Source organism: Schistocerca gregaria, chromosome 4 (genome assembly GCF_023897955.1).
Source record: "Schistocerca gregaria isolate iqSchGreg1 chromosome 4, iqSchGreg1.2, whole genome shotgun sequence".
NCBI classification, from domain to species: Eukaryota; Metazoa; Arthropoda; class Insecta; order Orthoptera; family Acrididae; genus Schistocerca; species Schistocerca gregaria.
In genome coordinates, this window is record NC_064923.1 from 633,947,427 (window position 1) to 633,968,036 (window position 20,610).

The following is a 20,610-nucleotide window of genomic DNA, read 5'->3' on the forward strand; positions in this document are numbered from 1 at the left end:
ACGCTAAACAATGTCAAAGCAATCATCCGTTTGTGTCCCGCGTACTTGGAAGTTACTATGACATACCAAGTTATCGTTTTGTCACACAAATGAAAATTATACCAACAAATCAATGGCACAAAGAAGATACTTTAACAGGAGAGGTATTACTGGTGGAGCTCCGGTGTCGTATGCTTTCAATGAGACCACAGGCGGTGTAAGTGGGCGAATCTGCTGCAAGGCATTCTCAAATACAGGTCCTGAACCGACTCATAAATGACAGCCTGTCTCCTTACCAAGAATACACTCAGTATTATCTTACAGCAGAGCAAATTTATGCCATAGTCGGGCTATGAAAAAGTAGTCCATTTAATAGTAGCTATCTACGTTGTTCGCCAATTGAGAACCGAACTGTTATTTGGAGATCACACTGGAGGGCGTAGCAAGGTAGATTCCAATGTAAAGACTTACATGCACTGATGGTATTTCTAGTGTATACCATCAGCCTAGGAAAGGAGGAGGAGGAATACGGTACAACTTCCCATAGACACTGAAGCTATCAGAAATGCAACACAACTTAGAGACGGACACGAACTGGTAACAAAACTGGTGAAGGCTTTTTAATATATACCGAATTCACCATAATTGATGCAAGAAAAGCGCGGAAAACCTAAATTCGAATGCCCTGACGGAAATTTGATTTCGCTGATTCTCAATGCGAATCCCCTGCCTCAGAATTGCTTGATAAGGAAAAACTGACGGTACATTTGGTTACGACAGCATATCGCTTTTATACAGTTTGATTGGGAAACAAACTGATGGATGTTTGTGTTTCTGCGTCCTGACCATCCTATGGCGCCAAGACTGTACCAAGTGGAAGTAACAGAATTCATTACCCCTGCGTTAGTCTAACATCCACATAAAACACACGGTCATTTTTACGCGCATCGCAGCCGGGTGTCTCTTCTACGCATGTACTTTGCTCTTCTTAATTAACTGTTCTAAAAGAAAGGAAGCTTAGGATAGATATAACGTTCTGTCGACGATGAGGTCGGTAGAGACGGAGGCGCAAAGTTGGAACGTACACGGATGGGAATATCGACAACGCAGTTTTCGAAGGATACACCGCAGTATTCGTCTACATCGATTAAGAAATGCCATGAAAACCTAAATCTCCAATACAGTTAATGATGTTGTAGAACGCCGACATTAATCTAGCAGTGGGGATGGCAGATGCCAGGATCAGGTTTGTTGGGAGAAGTCCCCGGAATCAAGGACAAATAAGGTCTTGACATCTACCCAATTTTTGTTAATCTTCGTCACTACTTACTCTGTTGACTCGCTTATTGAGATTAGCATGACTTTACAATGAATTAAAAGATACATTTTTCTGTAATTCTTTACTATATGCAACAATTCTGAACACAGGGCAACACGGAGTCATACAATTGTAGTTGGTGGTCATCTATTTACTCTAGATATGATGGGGAAAATACTTGTTTCAGTCCGGAGGTACGCATAAAACATCATCCTAAATTGTGCTAAACGCATTCTCTGAAAATTATTTCGAACAATTACTTCACGGGCCCAAACGCATTCTCTGAAAATTATTTCGGGCAATTACTTCACAGGCCCACTCGAATAGTAAACGGTTGTGGAAACACACTTGACCTCTTCCCAACAAATAATCCTGAGCTAATAACGAGCATCAAAACAGATACAGGGATTGGTGTGACGGTTGTCGTAGCGAGATACAATATTGTAACCCCCAAATCCTCCGAAAATAAACGAAATATGTACCTATTCAAAAAAGCAGATAAAAATTCGCTTGACGCCTTTCTGCGAGACAACCTCCAATCCTTACAAATTAACAATGTAAGTGTAGACCAGAAACTGAGAGGTCTATACCAAATAAATTAATAAACGACGGAGCTGATCCTCCGTGGTACACAAAACAGGTCGGAACACTGCTGGAGAAACAACGAAAAAAACACACCAAATTTCAACGAAAGCAAGATGTCCAAGCTTGGCGATTTTTTACAGAAGCTCAAAATTTAGCACAAACTTCACTGCGGGATGCTTATAACAGCTTCCATAAGGAATCTTTGTCTCGAAACCTGGCAGAAAATCCAAAGAGAGTCTGGTGGTATGTAAATTATGCTAGCGGCAAGGCACAATCAATACCTTCTATGATCGATAGCAATGGAAATACCATCGATAACAGTGCTGCTAAAGCAGAGTTACTAAACACAGTCTTCTAAAATTCCTTCGCCAAAGAAATCGAAGTAAATATTCCAGAATTCGAATCAAGAACAGCTGCCATCATGAGTGACTTAGAAGTAGATATCCTTGGAATAGGGAAGCCACTTACATCACTTAACGAAAGGTAGTCTTCGTGTCCAGACTGTATACCAATTAGGCTTCATTCAAAGTATGCTGATGCAATAGCTCCATACTTAGCAATTATATACAACTGCTCGCTCACTAAAGATCCGTACCCAAAGACAGGAAAGTTGCACACCTCATAGCTCTATATCCAAGAAAGGCAATATGAGTATCCACGAAATTACAGGGACATATCATTAACGTCGTTATGCAGCAGGTGGTGGTGGTTAGTGTTTAACGTCCCGTCGACAACGAGGTCATTAGAGGCGGAGCGCAAGCTCGGGTTAGGGAAGGATTGGGAAGGAAATCGGCCGTGCCCTTTCAAAGGAACCATCCCGGCATTTGCCTGAAACGATTTAGGGAAATCACGGAAAACCTAAATCAAGATGGCAGGAGACGGGATTGAACCGTCGTCCTCCCGAATGCGAGTCCAGTGTGCTAACCACTGCGCCACCTCGCTAGGTGATATGCAGCAGGATTTTGGATCATACATTGTGTTCGAACATTAAGAATTACCTCGAACAGAACGGTCTATTGACAAACAGTCAACAGACATTTAGAAAACAGTGTTCTTCACTCACACGAGGTGTTGAGTGCTATCGATAAGGGATTACAAACTGATTCCGTATTTCTAGTATTCCAGAAGCGATTTGTCATCAAACTGCATCTCAGTTACGCGACTGGATTCGTGATTTTCTGTCAGAGAGGTCGCAGTTCGTAGTAACTAACGGAAAGTCACTAAGTAAAACAGAAGTGATTTCTGGCGATCCCCAAGGTAGTGTTATAGCCCCTTATCTAATAAATGATTTAAGAGACAATCTGAGCAGCCGTCAGGTTGTTTGGAGATGATGCTGTCGTTTATCTTCAAGCAAAGTCATCAGAACATCAAAACAAATTGCAAAACGATTTAGAAAAGATATATGGATCGTGCGAAAATTGGCAATTGGCCCTGTATAATGAAAAGTGTGAGGTCTTCTACATGATTGTTAAAAGGAATCCTTGAAACTTCGTTAGGCGATAAACCAGTCACATCTAAAGGTCGTAAATTCAATTAAATACCCAGGAATTACAATTACGAACTACTTAAATTGGAAGGAGCTCACAACAAATGCTGTAGGAAGGCGATCCAAAGACTGCGTTTTATTGGCAGAACACTTAGAACATGCAACAGAACCACTAAAGAGACTGGCTGAATTACGCTTGTCCGTCCTTTTTTGGTGTAATGCTGTGTGGTGTGGGGTCCTTACCCGTTACGGTTAATGGAGTACATCGAGAAAGTTCAAAGAAGGGCAGCACATTTTCTATTATCGAGAAATAGGGGAGAGAGTGTCACGGACATGATACAAGATTTGGGGTGCACATCGTTAAAACAAAGGCGTTTCTCGTTGCGGCGGAATCTTCTCACGAAATTTCAATCAACAAGTTTCTCATCAGAATGTAAAAATATCTTATTGACTCTAAACTACATAGGGAGAAACTATCATAATAATACAATAAGGGAAATCAGAGCTCGCACGGAACAATATAGATTTTTTTCCGCACGCTGTTCGAGAATGGAATAGTAGACAATTATTTTGAAGGTGGTTTGATGTACCTTCTGCCAGGTACTGATGTGTGATTTTTCAGAGTAGCCATATAGATGAAGATGGAGATGAAGATGAAGAGTCTGAAATCGCAGTGTTTTCAACAATAACCCGACTACTTTTTTATTATTTCATTACCGATCAACGGAAAACCATAAGAAACAAAAGAAAACACGTTGGCTTAGTTCACTTGGCACAACGAGAGCTGGTCGATTTAGTTGCCGAAAACAGAAACGAACGTCTCCGTGCCAGGGTGCGAGAGTTCTTTTGCAACTATTGCTGAACACAGCCCCTTTTTCTTACACCTCCGCTGCTTCTGATTTCAGTGTCCCCCAATATACTCTCTTCTTTTCTCCTCTTCTTCTTTTCCTCCGACTTCTACGAAGGGAGTTCAGTTAGAATGCAACATATTTTTTCTTCGGCCAATTTCGGTTGAAAAAACGCGGAATTTGTTGTGGGACGTAGTGAAATATTCCCGCTTCATCTCCTATAGTTTCATGAAGTTCCGATACGTGGCGGCTCTGCACGTAGCCTTCCAAATGGTGCCTGTAACGGAGGTGCATTACAGGGAGAGAGCTGTCACTGAGTTACCAGAAAACCACAGTATCACCGATACTCATAGGCGCTTGCAGAATGTCTTTGGAGACGCGGCAGTGAACAAAAGCATGGTGAGTCTTTGGGCGAGGCTTCTGTCATCATCGGTACTAGGTCGCACAAACCTGTGCGATCTTCCGCATGCAATCCGGCCGCACCCAGCTGCGACTCCTGCAACGTTAGAACGTGCGGACACTCTCACTCCAGATGATCGACGGATTAAAACGAACTTCTCTTTCTCCATGACAACGCAAAGGCTCGCACAAGTCTCGCAAGGCCTCGCATTCGAGAGAAACTCACAAAACTTCGTTGGACTGTTCTTCCTCATCCACTTTAGGGCCAGGATCTCTTACCTCCCAATTTTCATCTGTTTGGCCTAACGAAGATGCACTCCGCGGAAAGCAGTACGTGAATGATGGGGAGATTATCGATACAGCAAGACGTTGGCTCTGAAGTCGACAAGTAAAGTGGTACCTTGTGTGTTCGGAGGCCCTGCCAACAAGGCGGAGTCAGACCGTCACACTGAACGGAGATTATGTTGAAAAATGGGGTTTTCTAGCCAATAGAGTTGGGAATAATATGGTTTATTGGTATGCCGAATAAAACTACCCTGCTTTCATAAAAAATTGTGTTCATTACTAACTAAAAGCCTATTGTACTTCTTTTACCGCCTACTACTTCGCCCTCCGTCTTTCCCTTTCCTTTCACTCTTCGTCATCTCGTGGCCCGATGCAAAACTGCGCCCAGGCCACGCGCCCCGACTGGAACAACGTAGTCGTCCCGTGTACTATCCCTGAATGGAACAGCAAGAGGCAGCGGGAGGAGGAGGTGGGGGAAGTACCCACTTAGGATACCATACTGTGTACCGCTCACCATACACCATACTGTGGCTTGCGGAGTATTGTCAGAAACGGCACGTCTTTCTGAGTCATCTGCAGCTGATGGCAGCATGACAGGGGACAAGCTTCGGTGCCAGCAACCAGTTTTCTGAGGCCGCGACGGCGTCCTTGCCACTCGAGCTGTGGGCCGGAGGCACTGGTAGCCCACGTCCCCAGCCGGGCTCGCGCCAGTCGTCCGACTGGCCGGTAATGGGCGATCCAGCCGCCGCGGCGGCGGCGGCGGCCGTGAACTTGCTACCGCTCGGATCGCTCGCGATTGACTATGCATCAGGCAAATCTTGTAAAACAAACAGCCAGCTGGCATAGGCGAAGAAAGAGGCTCCAGCGCATAAATGAATACAATCTTTCCCGTGCCCGTCGACATCGCTATAAATATTAATAACGGGCATTAGTCTCGGTGGCTGACGATGAAGAATCGCCGGCGCCCGCCACGTGGTGCGCTCGGCGGACGTTCAATTACCCCCACGGGCAGAGCCTGCGGCTACGGCCGCGATCGGCCTCGTTCCGGGAAGTCCACGTACTTAGGCAAACACTGCCCCCTCCAGCCACAATTAACATTTCCTTGAATGACAGAGTTCCTGGCGCGGCGGAGAAAGTAGAGCGCGCTGCGCAGCTGGGAACCGGGAAGGGAACAATGGCACCTGAGTACGGTATCTGGCGGTGTCGCCAGCCAGAGGGACGGCAACGCTGCCCCGCTGACGGCGCGATGAAACGCGAGGCGGACACGCCGGGCCGCTTTCTGCGGAACTCGCTGCAGAGAATACAGTTACACTCTCATTGTCTCGTATGGAAATTCAACTCCCGGAATATAAGCGTCCAGTACGTTCCCGCTGTTGCCACAATACGGTGGATGTCAGTTTATTCAGAGTCAGGAAGCCGCAGTTGTCCGGAAACTGAAACCGATTGGCTGTTTCCTCTCATCAGTCATGAGAGACACTCTTTTGTATCGAACCTTGCGTCGGCAGCAAACGTATATTTCACGTCTGTTGCGGTTAAGAAATTAGGACTGACTTCTATCACAGCACCAGAAAGTATTCCTAACAAATGTTTCGCCGTAAAAGCTGCAACGATCGTAATGCTTATCTATCTGTCCGGACACTAAGCGGTACTTTTCCACTAACGCGCAATACTCGGCCATCCAAACCTGTAACTTCCATAATTTTCGTACACGACTTCAATCGTTATCATAAGAAAAACCGTGCCGAAACCCTTACTTGCCGAAACCCCTATATAATAGTACCCGGAGAAACTCTGAGATCATTTAGACAGCCGGCCAGACTGCCCGAGCGGTTCTAGGCGCTACAGTCTGGAGCCGCGTGACAGTTACGGTCGCAGGTTCGAATCCTGCCTAGGGCTTGGATGTGTGTGATGTCCTTAGGTTAGTTAGGTTTAAGTAGTTCTAAGTTCTAGGGGACTGATGATAGAAGTTAAGTCCCATAGTGCTCAGACCCATTTGAACCATCATTTAGATAGAGCGCCAATAATTATTATACAGGGTGATTCAAAAGGATACCACAACTTTAAAAATGTGTATTTAATGAAAGAAACATAATATAACCTTCTGTTATACATCATTACCAAGAGTATTTAAAGAGTTTTTTTTTCACTCAAAAACAAGTTCAGAGATGTTCAATATGGCCTCCTCCAGACACTCGAGCAATATCAACCCGATACTCCAACTCGTTCCACACTGTCTGTAGCCTATCAGGCGTAACAGTTTGGATAGCTGCTGTTATTTCTCGTTTCAAATCATTTCAAATCATCAATGGTGGCTGGGAGAGGTGGCCGAAACACCATATCCTTAACATACCCCCATAAGAAAAAATCGCAGGGGGTAAGATCAGGGCTTCTTGGAGGCCAGTGATGAAGTGCTCTGTCACGGGCTGCCTGGCGGCCGATCTATCGCCTCGGGTAGTTGACGTTCAGGTAGTTACGGACAGATAAGTGCCAATGTGGTGGCGCTCCATCCTGCTGAAATATGAATTGTTGTGCTTCTTGTTCGAGCTGAGGGAACAGCCAATTCTCTAACATCTCCAGATACTGTAGTCCAGTTACAGTAGCACCTTCGAAGAAAAAGGGACCAAAAACTTTATTGGCTGAAATGACACAGAAAACGTTCACCTTAGGCGGGTCATGTTCATACTGAGTTGTTTCCCGCGGATTCTCAGTGCCCCATATACAGACATAGTGACGGTTGACTTTCCCGTTAGTGTGGAAAGTTGCTTCATCACTAAACACAATCTTTGAAACGAAAGATTCATCTGTTTCCATTTGAGCAAGGATAAAATCACAGAAATCGATTCTTTTAATCTTATCAGCTGCAGACAGTGCTTGAACCAAGTTCAGACTATAAGCTCGGCCTTTTGTCGTTGAAGAGTTTTAAATTCCTAAAGTTGTGGTATTCTTTTTGAATCACCCTGTATTATGTTCAACCGAAAACGAAAAGAAGCTGCGACGTCCATTTTGAGCGAAGTGACTGGCGGCGTGTTAGCAACATTTTGTGAATTTGAAAGAGTGTATACCAAAATGCAAACGCAGCAATGGGTCTATCATTTATGGTTTATAAGAACAGAGTTCTCGTGGCTCTAAGAATAATTATTATAGTACCTGTCATCCTACTACGTGACGTAGTTATTGACTTATTTGCGTTTTTCTGCAAGCAAGTCCTGAAATAAAGAAATACCTAATGAAAAAGGCAATTAAGGATTTGTTGGAAATGCTGTCGGCTACATCACAAATCGAGATTTCCAGAATCATAGATCTGACGAATACAAGGATATTGATTTTTGGCATTTACCGAAACTGATACGAATTCAGAGGAATTCTTCAACTCTCCGGAGATTTGTTAATAGTCGTGGAAACGAATCCATGGTTCGGTCTCCAAATTTCGCTGAAAGACAAAAAGTAGTAATTTTTCATCTCTGTTACTCTGTATGACCAGTTTCCAGTTCAGCTTTAAGTTTCTACTTAGGTTAGTTTGAAAAGAATATTTGGTTTATGTCAATCGAATTAAGGTCGAGTCACAGTTATATTCTTTAATTACTTGTTTTAACAAATATACTATTTGTTATCATGGCAGTCTATTGTATTATAATGAATATATTTCTGACCATATTTTCTTTGATTAACTGGTAATCCTATTTCTGTGTTTTCTTGTCCATCGATTGGGATAGGTTACGGTTCTTGTTTAAAGTGAGAACAGATCGTCAGGCATCTACAACTTTTATTCAAAACTGTGACATCATTACGAAACATCGCAGTATTGACTATGAATGTTATCTTTGGCGGTATTTACTACGATGTAAATTTCATTTGGCCAGAATCATATGCAAATAGCCAGTAAACAATAACTCGCAATCTAGCAATAAATCAAAGCTGATTTATTGCGCGATTCACCAACTGGATTAAGGTTAAGATTTAATGATCATTGTTCGTCATGCTGGTTCTGACGCTGCCATTACTGTACGTTCGCTCCTATCCACGATTACGAGGACTAATGCATATATCGATGCGAATATCATGTGTTCAAATGTCTCTGTGCACTATGGGACTTAACATCGATGGTCATCAGTCCCCTAGAACTTAGAACTACTTAAACCTAACTAACCTAAGGACATCACACAACACCCAGCCATGAATATCATGTGTATCCACTATGATTAGAACAACCGAGGGAGACAGAACAAAATACACCACTTACGACTATTTCATTCTTATTCCTACCAAAGATACGTATATATAGTACCCATAAAATAAATTGCGTTATTTTCTATTTAGATGACACTTCCAAAACGTAACAGGAGGAAAGAAAGTCACGTTTTACGCCTTACTTGTGACATCCTAGAAATGAGCTGCAATTTCTGTTGTCCACAAAATGAAGGGCAATGTTTTTTTTTTTTTTTTTACAATTCGAAAGTATCAGAAAATAGTGTAAAAAGTGAATAGTGCTCCAGTCAGAAGCATGGATAAAGCTCATGGCCTCACTGAAATACCGGAAGCTTTCGGATACATTCGGAGCAATTTCAACGCAGAACATTTACAGTTATTAACCATCGTGTGATGTGTATAGGCGCACGAAACTTGTACACACCTGCAGGTAACCTTATCACATGTTCTTGAGAAGATGCGCTATAAACAAACGAGATGACACGAAAAAACTGTTACATGTAATTTGTTGCTACTGTAGCATACTTCATAGATATTTATATTACAGAGCTATCAAACCTCTACCAGAGTCTTGGCCCTTATTTCTTGTCTTGTTGTCGAAGATTACGTTGTAACTTACCTGCAACAAAAGAAACATGGAAATTAGAAACTATCAGATACTCTGGAGCGTAGACACACAGAAGAACCGGCAACTTATTCAGTACAAAGATGTATGAAAATTACACTGCACAGATTAGTGGCAAGTTCTGCTCTTGTTCTGTGTGATGACTACAATAAACCGGCCTGTGCGATCAGAAGGACACAGGTACAAATATTTGGACTTTCATAAACAACTTAATAGGGAGTATAACAACTATTTGAAACTTCCTGGCAGATTAAAACTGTGTGCCCGACCGAGACTCGAACTCGGGACCTTTGCCTTTCACGGGCAAGTGCTCTACCATCTGAGCTACCGAAGCACGACTCACGCCCGGTACTCACAGCTTTGCTTCTGCCAGTATCTCGTCTCCCACCTTCCAAACTTTACAGAAGCTCTTCTGCGAACCTTGCAGAACTAGCACTCCTGAAAGAAAGGATATAGCGGAGACATGGCTTAGCCACAGCCTGGGGGATGTTTCCAGAATGAGATTTTCACTCTGTTTGGATTTAAATGTCAGGAATCCTTTTCTGAAAGTATTTGTATGGAGTGTAGCCATGTATGGAAGTGAAACATGGACGATAAATAGTTTGGACAAGAAGAGAATAGAAGCTTTCGAAATGTAGTGCTACAGAAGAATGCTGAAGATTAAATGGGTAGATCACATAACTAATGAGGAAGTATTGAATAGGATAGGGGAGAAGAGAAGTTTGTGGCACAACTTGACCAGAAGAAGGGATCGGTTGGTAGGACATGTTCTGAGGCATCAAGGGATCACCAATTTAGTATTGGAGGGCACCGTGGAGGGTAAAAATCGTAGAGGGAGACCAAGAGATGAATACAGTAAGCAGATTCAGAAGGACGTAGGTTGCAGTAGGTACTGGGAGATGAAGAAGCTTGCACAGGATAGAGTAGCATGGAGAGCTGCATCAAACCAGTCTCAGGACTGAAAACCACAACAACAACAACAACATCGGAAAATTTGCTATAGTCTAAACTGAAGATTGATTTTGTCAACGTTTGTTCCCTAAACTTTCAAATTTATACGATCATGGCCCTAGAAGAAAACAGTTCGAAGAAAATGCACTGCGAAATATTAGTTACGGACGGCGTTGGTTATTACACATCGTATCAATATTAATTCGTTCGCCACTGTTCTTTTATATCAATGGTTTTCTGTTAGCCCGAATCTTACGTATTTGATTTTCCTGACTCTTTCAAGTATCCTGTCGCGCAAATTCACGAAAGTGTAACCACATGGGTACACTTTGAGAACCACATCCTCACGGGACGGAGACACAATTTTATAAACAATGAAGCTAAATAAAATGAAGCATTTGAGGCTAAAATTAATTCATAAACTATAATAATTAATGAGTAAAGAAATTTACTTATAAGTTTTGTGTGTGATGCGAGGTTGGTCGAAAGCTGGCAAGTAGATAATGGTGATACGTAGGAATGAAACTTTTTTCTTTGGTTTCTAATGAGTCGTTATCTAGAAGCCATAATAAGTTACTTACTATCGCCAAGATCGCAAGTTCCCAGAGAGTCTTGATTCAAACGGGAATTAACTGTTTCTCGCGGAGGGATGTATTGGCAAGTTGAAGTAGGCCATTAGGAGACGCAAGCGCCTATCGCCTTACGCTTCCAGATTGGATATAATCACCGGGCGACCACAAAAAGTAGTACCGCTTTAGTCTGTCGACTGTTTTCTTTAAGAGACGATGTTTTACACAGCAGCAAAAGCGAGTCATTTCCATCTCTAACTCATATTTTGGATCTCCGTGAATAAGTGAACACGCGTTTCTGCGATAGATACATTCAGTCACCGGGGCACACGCATCAATAATTTAAGCGCCATGTTGAAACCTGAGAAGAAGGGGATGGCTGCCAGTTTTATACGGGTTTAAGCATCTTAAGCCCCATTCGTCGCAATAACTTAACAAATGTTGTCGTTATAGCTCGAAATTACGATCACAACCGAACCTCTGAGTCATCCATGCTGACACTCAGGTGAGGCTAAACATCAACTGCCGCCGTATCATTTCGCAGAATCTCTCTCTCTCTCTCTCTCTCTCTCTCTATCTTTCGCCTTCATTTTATCGGCTGTATCTGCTTTTATCATGTGTGGTTTTGTGCTATTCACCGAGCAGTGACTGCCCGTTTAATAACCCGCACAAGGTGAACAGGTGAAAGTGCTTTGCCGCTCATTTAGGTGCTATCATATCAGTTACGTGAGCTCCTTGTATTGTATCTGAGTATTTATGTATTTATGCAACATACACTGAGGTGACAAAAGTCATGGGGTACGTCCTAACATCGTGACGGACCTCCTTTTCTCCGGCACAGTGTAGCAGCTCGACGTGGCATGGACTCAAAAACTCGTTGGAAGTCTGCTGCAGAAATGGTGGGCCATACTGCCTCTACAGTCGTCCATAGTTGCGAAACTATTAACCGATGCACGATTTTGTACACAAATTGAACTCTCGATTATGTCCCATAAATGTTCAATGGGATTCGTATGTCGGGCAAGCTGGGCGGCCAAAACATTCGCTCGAAATATCTAGAATGTTCTTCAAACCAATCGCGAACAGTTGTGCCCCGGTGAGTGACATGGTGCACCGTTGTTTGGGAACATGAAGTCCGTGAACGGCTGCAAATGGTGTCCTAGTAGCTGGACCAGATGACTGAGTCCATTCCATGTAAACAGAGATCACATCATCATGGATCCACCACCAGCTTGCACAGTGCCTTGTTGACAACTTGGGTCCACTGCTTTGTGGAGTCGGCGCCACACACTAGCTCTTACCAACTGAAGTCGGGACTCAACAGACCAGCCAAAGCGATATGGTCACGAGCCCAGGAGAAGCGTTGCAGGCGATTTCTGCTGTTAGCAAAGCCACTCGCGTCGGTCGTCTGCTGCCATGGCCCACTAATGCCAGATTTCGCCGCACTGTCCTGACAGATTCGTCGTACGTCCCATATTGATTTCTGCGGTTACTTCACGCAGTGTTCGGTGCCTGTTAGCACTTAGACTTTATACAAACGCCGTTGCTCTCGGTGGTTAAGTGAAGGCTGTCTGCTACAGCGTTGTCCGTGGTCAGAGGCAATGCCTGAAATGTGATGTTCTCTGCACATTCTTGACAATGTGAATTTCGGAATATTGAATTCCCTAACGATTTTCGAAATGGAAGGTCCCATGTGCCTAGCTCCAACTATTATTCCGCGTTCAAAGTCTGTTCCCTCGAGCGACTATCATCACTTTGAAAATCTTTTCTCATGAACCACCTGAGTACAAATGACAACTCCATCACTGCGCTGCCGTTCTATACATTGTGTACGCTATACTACTGCCATCTGTATAGGTGCATATATCCCATGACTTTCGTCACCTCAGCCTATTTTTTTTTTTTTTGATCAGTCTACGACTCTTATTTCTTGGCTTTGTAACTCATTAGCTGTCTTTAATTTCTGTTAGTATCGTGGTCGTAAGCAGAACTATTCGGCTACAACTAAAGGTTAATTACGCCTGAGAGTATGTGAAATAGCTGGTGCCTGGTTCAGGACCAGGGCAGGAAACTGAAAGGTGGGTGCCATTTCAGTAACAGCAGACAGCATTGGGGGCCGCCTGGACACTTATTAACAACGAGGAAGCTTGTAGAAATTTCAGGAACGCGTTGGACCTCTGCCACGTAGAGTGGCGGCATAGGAGAGACAACAGGCCCCTAGGCTTCCCTCGCGCAGCGTCAGTCCCCGGCAGAGGGCGTGAAGTATGTGAGCCGGGTGGCGGGTGTCGGGGCCGCGGTAATGCCGTGGCGTGTCCACGCCTCGCCTCGCGCGGGCTCCTTGGCATTAGCGCGGCATTAGCGGCGGTCACAAAGGGTCCACTGCGAATTAGGCGCCGCATCTTGCGCACGCGCAGATTAGCCGCGGCCAGCCATGTTTTATTCAGCCGGAGAAGCCGCCAGCGGAGCCCCGTTAATCGGACAGCGGGCGCTATACTGCTGCCCTACCCCGGCTGCTGCCGCAACACCCGCGCGCCCCGCTCCACGCGCCGCGCCTTTCACCACAATTAAAACTGAAAGCAATGGAATTTCGTCTGCGCGGCTCATTAAGCGATTACACAGCCCCTGTGGTACTGTAACCTACGTAGCTGTGCCAACGAGGATGAGCGTGGCTTTTCCCACTACTTTACGCTATGCGACACGTTGCCGTCGCTTCTCTCGCATCGTCCCCACAATGGATAAGCACGCTGAGTTTCAGTCTGCGCTAAGCTTCCTACTCATCTCCGTAGCGCTGCTGACTAAACAAAATACAGATAACAAGGGAAGAAGGAAAAACCAAAATTCGCCAATGCGACAGTTTTCATTATATTTGTCTCACTGCGGTTTCGTACGAAATAAAAAGGTAAACACAATTGACAAATGTCCAACTTTCTTCCACTAACTCGCTGTTTAAACTTAGTCCTCTGTGGTTTATCTTTCAAAATTATAATATAACGCAAGATAAGTGTGTGCATCACATCTTAGGCCAAAGAACTGCGCAATACTTATCAATCATCGCTTCCTCAGCGTACGACTTCATTGTCTCGAAACAGTGTAGGTCTCTTATAAAAGACTATACCTTTCAAATATTTACACCCATGTAATTAACATTATCTGTCTACAAGTACAGAGCATAATCATTTCCAACAGCATAAAAATTCTTTGAAGTTTTAAGTAAGACAATGCGTGAAAGAAAGGACTGCAAGTGACTTTATCTGTGACAACCAAAATGCTAAAACGATAGTCTTCAAGGAAATCAGATTAAAAAGTTGACGTCAATCTGTTACACAACTATGGAACAGTTTTACACTCAGGAATTATGACGTTTTTGGAGAACGAAGACTACCTCTATAAAAATCAGATGGATTCCGCAATTAGAGATCTTGTGAAACTCAGCTCACTCTGTTCCTCCACGACATCCATAGCTCTACATACAACGGGGCTTAGGTTGATGCACTGTTCATTGACTTCAGGAAGGCATTTGACACCTTCCTGCACTATCGTTTAGTGAAAAAAAGAGCTTATCGCATATCGGACCAGATTTGCGGGTAGATTCAAGACTTCATTAGAGATAGAAATCAACACGTCTTAAAAGGAACAAACTCAACAGATATTAAGGTAATTTTCGAAGCACACCGGGGAAGGGTGATGCTACCGTTACTGTTTAAGATGTATATAAATGATTAGTAGACAGCGTCGGATGCTCTTACAGTATTTCGCAGATGGTGCGGTTCTCTATAAAGTAGCAACGCCAGAAGAAAACATCGACTTGCAGAACGACCCGAAAAGGATTGATGAATGGTGCGGGCTCTGGCAGGTTCACCCTAAACGAAATGGTTCAAATGGCTCTAAGCACTATGGGACTTAACATCTGAGGGCATCGGACCCCTAGAACTTAGAACTACTTAAACCTAACCAACCTAAGGACATCACACACATCGATGCCCGAGGCAGGATTCGAACCTGCGACCGTAGCGGTCGCGCGGTTCCAGACTAAAGAGCCTAGAACGGCTCGGCCACCACGGCCGGCTCACCCTGAACGAAAGTAAATGTAACGTACTGCGCACACGTAGGAAAATATAGCCACTGCTTTACAACTATATTATTACCAAACGAGGTGATGCAGTGGGCAGCCCACTGGACTCGCATTCGGGAGGACAACGTTTCAAACCTGCGTCCAGCCTTCCAGATATAGGTTTTCCGTGATTTCCCTAAATCGCTACAGGCAAGTGCCGGGATGGTTCCTCTCAAAGGGCGTGGCCGATTTCCTTCCCCATCCTTCACACAATCCGAGCTTATGGTGCGTCTCTAATGACCTCGATCACGACGGGACGTTAAACCCATTCTTCCTTCCTCCCTTTTACGACTAAATTATTAATCAGAAACTGCTGAAAACAGTATCTACCTAAAATGTCTAGCAGTAATATCCAGAGCGACCTTAATTGGAACCACTACATAACACGAACAGTAGGACAAGCAGATGAGACACTGAAATTCATAGGAAGGATCTTGAGGAAGTGTAACTCAGCCACGAAGTAAATGGCTTATAAGGCGCTTGTTCGACCGATTCGTAAGTACTATTCATCAATATGCGACCCTTACCAGGTAGTACTTATAGAAGAGATAGACAAAATCCAACGAACAGCGGCCCGATTCGACAACGGAATCGTTTAGCCGGTGCAAGAGCGTTAGAACAAACTCAACTGGCAGACGTTACAAGAGATGCTTTATTCATCACGGAGAGATCTACTACTGAAATTTCGAGAAAGCACTTTCTGGAGAGAATCGCACAATACATACTTCGTCCCATATACATCTCGCGTAATAACCAAGATGAGATAGTTCGTGACATTAGAGCCAATACAGAGGCTTACCGACAGTCATTCTTTCCACGCACCATTCGCGAGTGGAACACGACAGGGGGATAAGTTTGTGGTGCCAGAAGTACCCTCCGCCGCACACTTGTGGCTTCTGGGGTATGATGTAGGTGTAAGGAAGCCTGTAGAGAAGGTAAACACATCGAGAGAAAGTAACAGCAAATCGATTCGACTCAGAATTTAAGAGAGGATGCACGAAGATAAGAGCTTAACTGGTGTGTGTATGGGGATGAGGGGAATGCAAATACGAAAACAGTGTGAAATTTATTAGGTGAAACCCACTATAATCATAAACAGAACTGTTGCAAAATTGTCTTTTATGTGGAATTAATTTCGTCAGCATTAACTCACCGAACATTCGTCAGTAAAGAGTGGGTCAACGTAACTACTGTATTACTATTCTGACAATACTTGATGACTAAAACGATTATGTACTATAGTTTATCATCATCTTCATCAATAACAACAGCCACAACAACCCATTTTTGCCACTGTTGGATAAAAGACGTGTGAGTTCTTTACATATTACGCTTCTCAGCTTTCACAAGACCGAAGTTCCAGCTGCCTGTATCCTTCCATTTCGTTGTTCTCTAGATCTGATATTTAGTCAGAATATATTAGCTTCCTTAAGGCTGACAGCAACTGAGGACATCATAGAGGATGAAACGAAATTAAATGGGTATAGGATGGTCATTTTGCCAGACTTGCTAAACGAAGCAAATATTTCATTTGATTTCTTATGATAACTAATTACTTAGATATACTACATCGGATATACGAAAATGGAAAGGTAGTGGGCAGCCATTGTAAGGCAAGTGCTGTGGCCTCCCCCATGCTGATGGCTGGGGTGATGGGTGACGCTGTTGTATGTTGACAGACTCGCTCAACTGCACTTCAGTAGGACACCAAATTATGTTCCATATACTGATTAGGCAGCGAGTTGCTGCCGAGCTGCCACGGGCGCCGGCAGGTGCGGGTTGCGCGCTTGCCAGGTGGCGGCCAGCTGCACCGGCACACCTTGCAGCAGTCTCACCCGCCGGCGGGTAACGCACAGACACGACCTCCACCGTCAAATGTCGCTTTCCGAAGTCTTACCTCTCCTTCTCGCAAGTTGACAAGTTTCGTTAGTAATACGCACAGAGAAAAGCAATAACGGCAGGTTATTCACTTGTGTAGCAATGACGTCCAAGGTTGCTGAATGCTTGCTTACGGTATTCCAAATCCTTTTACGCCAGGGGGCGGACAATACTTTTGACTCGGGGGCGACAGTGTGGAAGCGGAGGTTCGCGGAGGGCCGCATCTTCTAAACTGATTCCATTCATTAGTTGACGTTGAATTTCAGAAAATGTATGAATTTTACCATTAAAATCAATATATAGACATAACGATAAAATATGGACAGTTTTAATAAATTTATTTGTTGCGCTAATAACCAAAACGGCCTTGCTGTGCTGGTACTGCGAACGGCTGAAAGCAAGGGGTAACTACAGCCGTAATTTTTCCCGAGGGCATACAGCTTTACTGTATGATTAAATGATGATGGCGTCCTCTTGGGTAAAATATTCCGGAGGTAAAATAGTCCCCCATTCGGATCTCCGGGCGGGGACTACTCAAGAGGATGCCGTTATCAGGAGAAAGAAAACTGGCGTTCTACGGATCGGAGCGTGGAATGTCAGATCCCTTAATCGGCCAGGTAGGTTAGAAAATTTAAAAAGGGAAATGGATAGGTTAAAGCTAGAAATAGTGGGAATTACTGAAGTTCGCTCGCAGGAGAAACGAGACTTCTGGTCAGGTGACTACAGGGTTATAAACACAAAATCAAATAGGGGTAATGCAGGAGTAGGTTTAATAATGAATAGGAAAATAGGAATGCGGGTAAGCTACTACAAACAGCATAGTGAACGCATTATTCTGGCCAACATAGATAAGAAGCCCACCCATACCCCAGTAGTACAAGTTTATATGCCAACTAACTCCGCAGATGACGAAGAAATTGATGAAATGTATGATGAAATGAAATAAATTATTCAGATAGTGAATGGAGATGAAAATTTAATAGTCATGGGTGACTGGAATTCGAGTGTAGGAAAAGGGAGAGAAGGAAACGTAGTAGGTGAATAAGGATCGGGGCTAAGAAATGAAAGAGGAAGCCGCCTGGTAGAATATTGCACAGAGCACAACTTAATCATAGCTAACACTTGGTTTCAGAATCATGAAAGGAGGTTGTATACATGGAAGAACCCTGGAGATACTAAAAGGTATCAGATAGATTATATAATGATGAGACAGAGATTTAGGAACCAGGTTTTAAATTGTAGGACATTCCCAGGGGCAGATGTGGACTCAGACCACAGTCTATTGGTAATGAACTGTAGATTAAAACTGAAGAAACTGCAAAAAGGTGGGAATTTAAGGAGATGGGACCTGGATAAACTGAAAGAACCAGAGGTTGTACAGAGTTTCAGGGAGAGCATAAGGGAATAATTGACAGAAATGGAGGAAAGAAATACAGTAGAAGAAGAATGGATAGCTTTGAGGGATGAAGTAGTGAAGGCAGCAGAGGATCAAGTAGGTAAAAAGACGAGGGCTAGTAGAAATCCTTGGGTAACAGAAGAAATATTGAATTTAATTGATGAAAGGAGAAAATATAAAAATGCAGTAAATGAAGCAGACAAAAACGAATACAAACGTCTCAAAAATGAGATCGACAGGAAGTGCAAAATGGCTAAGCAGGGATGGCTAGAGGACAAATGTAAGGATGTAGAGGCTTATCTCACTAGGGGTAAGATAGATACTGACTACAGGAAAATTAAAGAGACATTTGGAGAGAAGAGCACCACTTGTATGAATATCAAGAGCTCAGATGGAAACCCAGTTCTAAGCAAAGAAGGGAAAGCAGAAAGGTGGAAGGAGTATATAGAGGGTCTATACAAGGGCGATGTACTTGAGGACAATATTATGGAAATGGAAGAGGATGTAGATGAAGATGAAATGGGAGGTAAGATACTGCGTGAAGAGTTTGACAGAGCACTGAAAGACCTAAGTCGAAAAAAGGCCCCAGGAGTAGACAACATTCCATTGGAACTATTGACGGCCTTGGGAGAGCCAGTCCTGACAAAAAGATGTGTGAAACAGGCGAAATACCCTCAGACTTTAAGAAGAATATAATAATTCCAGTCCCAAAGAAAGCAGGTGTTGACAGATGTGAAAATTACCGAACAATCAGTTTAATAAGCCACAGCTGCAAAACACTAACAACAATTCTTTACAGACGAATGGAAAAACTAGTAGAAGCCGACCTCGGGGAAGATCAGTTTGGATTTAGTAGAAATACTGGAACACGTGAGGCAATACTGACCTTACGACTTACCTTAGAAGCTAGATTAAGGAAAGGCAAACCTACTTTTCTAGCATTTGTAGACTTAGAGAAAGCTTTGACAATGATGACTGGAATACTCTCTTTCAAATTCTAAAGGTGGCAGGGGTAAAATACAGGGAGCGAAAGGCTATTTACAATTTGTACAGAAACCAGATGGCAGTTATTAGAGTCGAGGGGCATGAAAGGGAAGCAGTGGTCGGGAAGGGAGTAAGACAGGGTTGTAGCCTCTTCCCGATGTTATTCAATCTGTATATTGAGCAAGCAGTGAAGGAAACAAAAGAAAAATTCGGAGTAGGTATTAAAATCCATGGAGAAGAAATAAAAACTTTGAGGTTCGCCGATGACATTGTAATTCTGTCAGAGACAGCAAAGGACTTGGAAGAGCAATTGAACGGAATGGACAGTGTCATGAAAGGAGGGTATAAGATGAACATTAACAAAAGCAAAACGAGGATAATGGAATGTAGTCAAATTAATGCGGGTGATGCTGAGGGAATTAGATTAGGAAATGAGACACTTAAAAGTAGTAAAGGAGTTTTGCTATTTGGGGAGCAAAATAACGATGGTCGAAGTAGAGAGGATATAAAATGTAGACTGGCAATGGCAAGGAAAGCGTTTCTGAAAAAGAGAAATTAGTTAACATCGACTATAGATTCAAGTGTCAGGAAGTCATTTCTGAAAGTATTTGTATGGAGTGTAGCCATGTATGGAAGTGAAACATGGACGATAAATAGTTTGGACAAGAAGAGAATATAAGCTTTCGAAATGTCGTACTACAGAAGAACGCTGAAGATTAGATGGGTAGATCATATAACTAATGAGGAGGTATTGAATAGGATTGGGGAGAAGAGAAGTTTGTGGCATAACTTGACCAGAAGAAGGGATCGGTTGGTAGGACATGTTCTGAGGCATCAAGGAATCACCAATTTAGTACTTGAGGGCAGCGTGGAGGGTAAAAATCGTAGAGGGAGACCAAGAGATGAATACACTAAGCAGATTCAGAAGGTTGTAGGTTGCAGTAGGTACTGGGAGATGAAGAAGCTTGCACAGGATAGAGTAGCATGGAG

The 20,610-nt window shown here is 43.4% G+C and overlaps 1 protein-coding gene and 1 non-coding gene across 12 annotated transcripts in view; both read right to left on the bottom strand.

The window, feature by feature from the left end:
- Positions 1-20,610, bottom strand: part of LOC126267252 (protein bric-a-brac 1-like) — a 1,659,048-nt gene that overhangs the window by 396,614 nt on the left and 1,241,824 nt on the right. The window lies entirely within an intron of this gene.
- On the bottom strand, positions 2,752-2,824 carry Trnaa-cgc (transfer RNA alanine (anticodon CGC)). Its single transcript has one exon. It is a non-coding gene; the product is annotated as a tRNA-Ala (tRNA).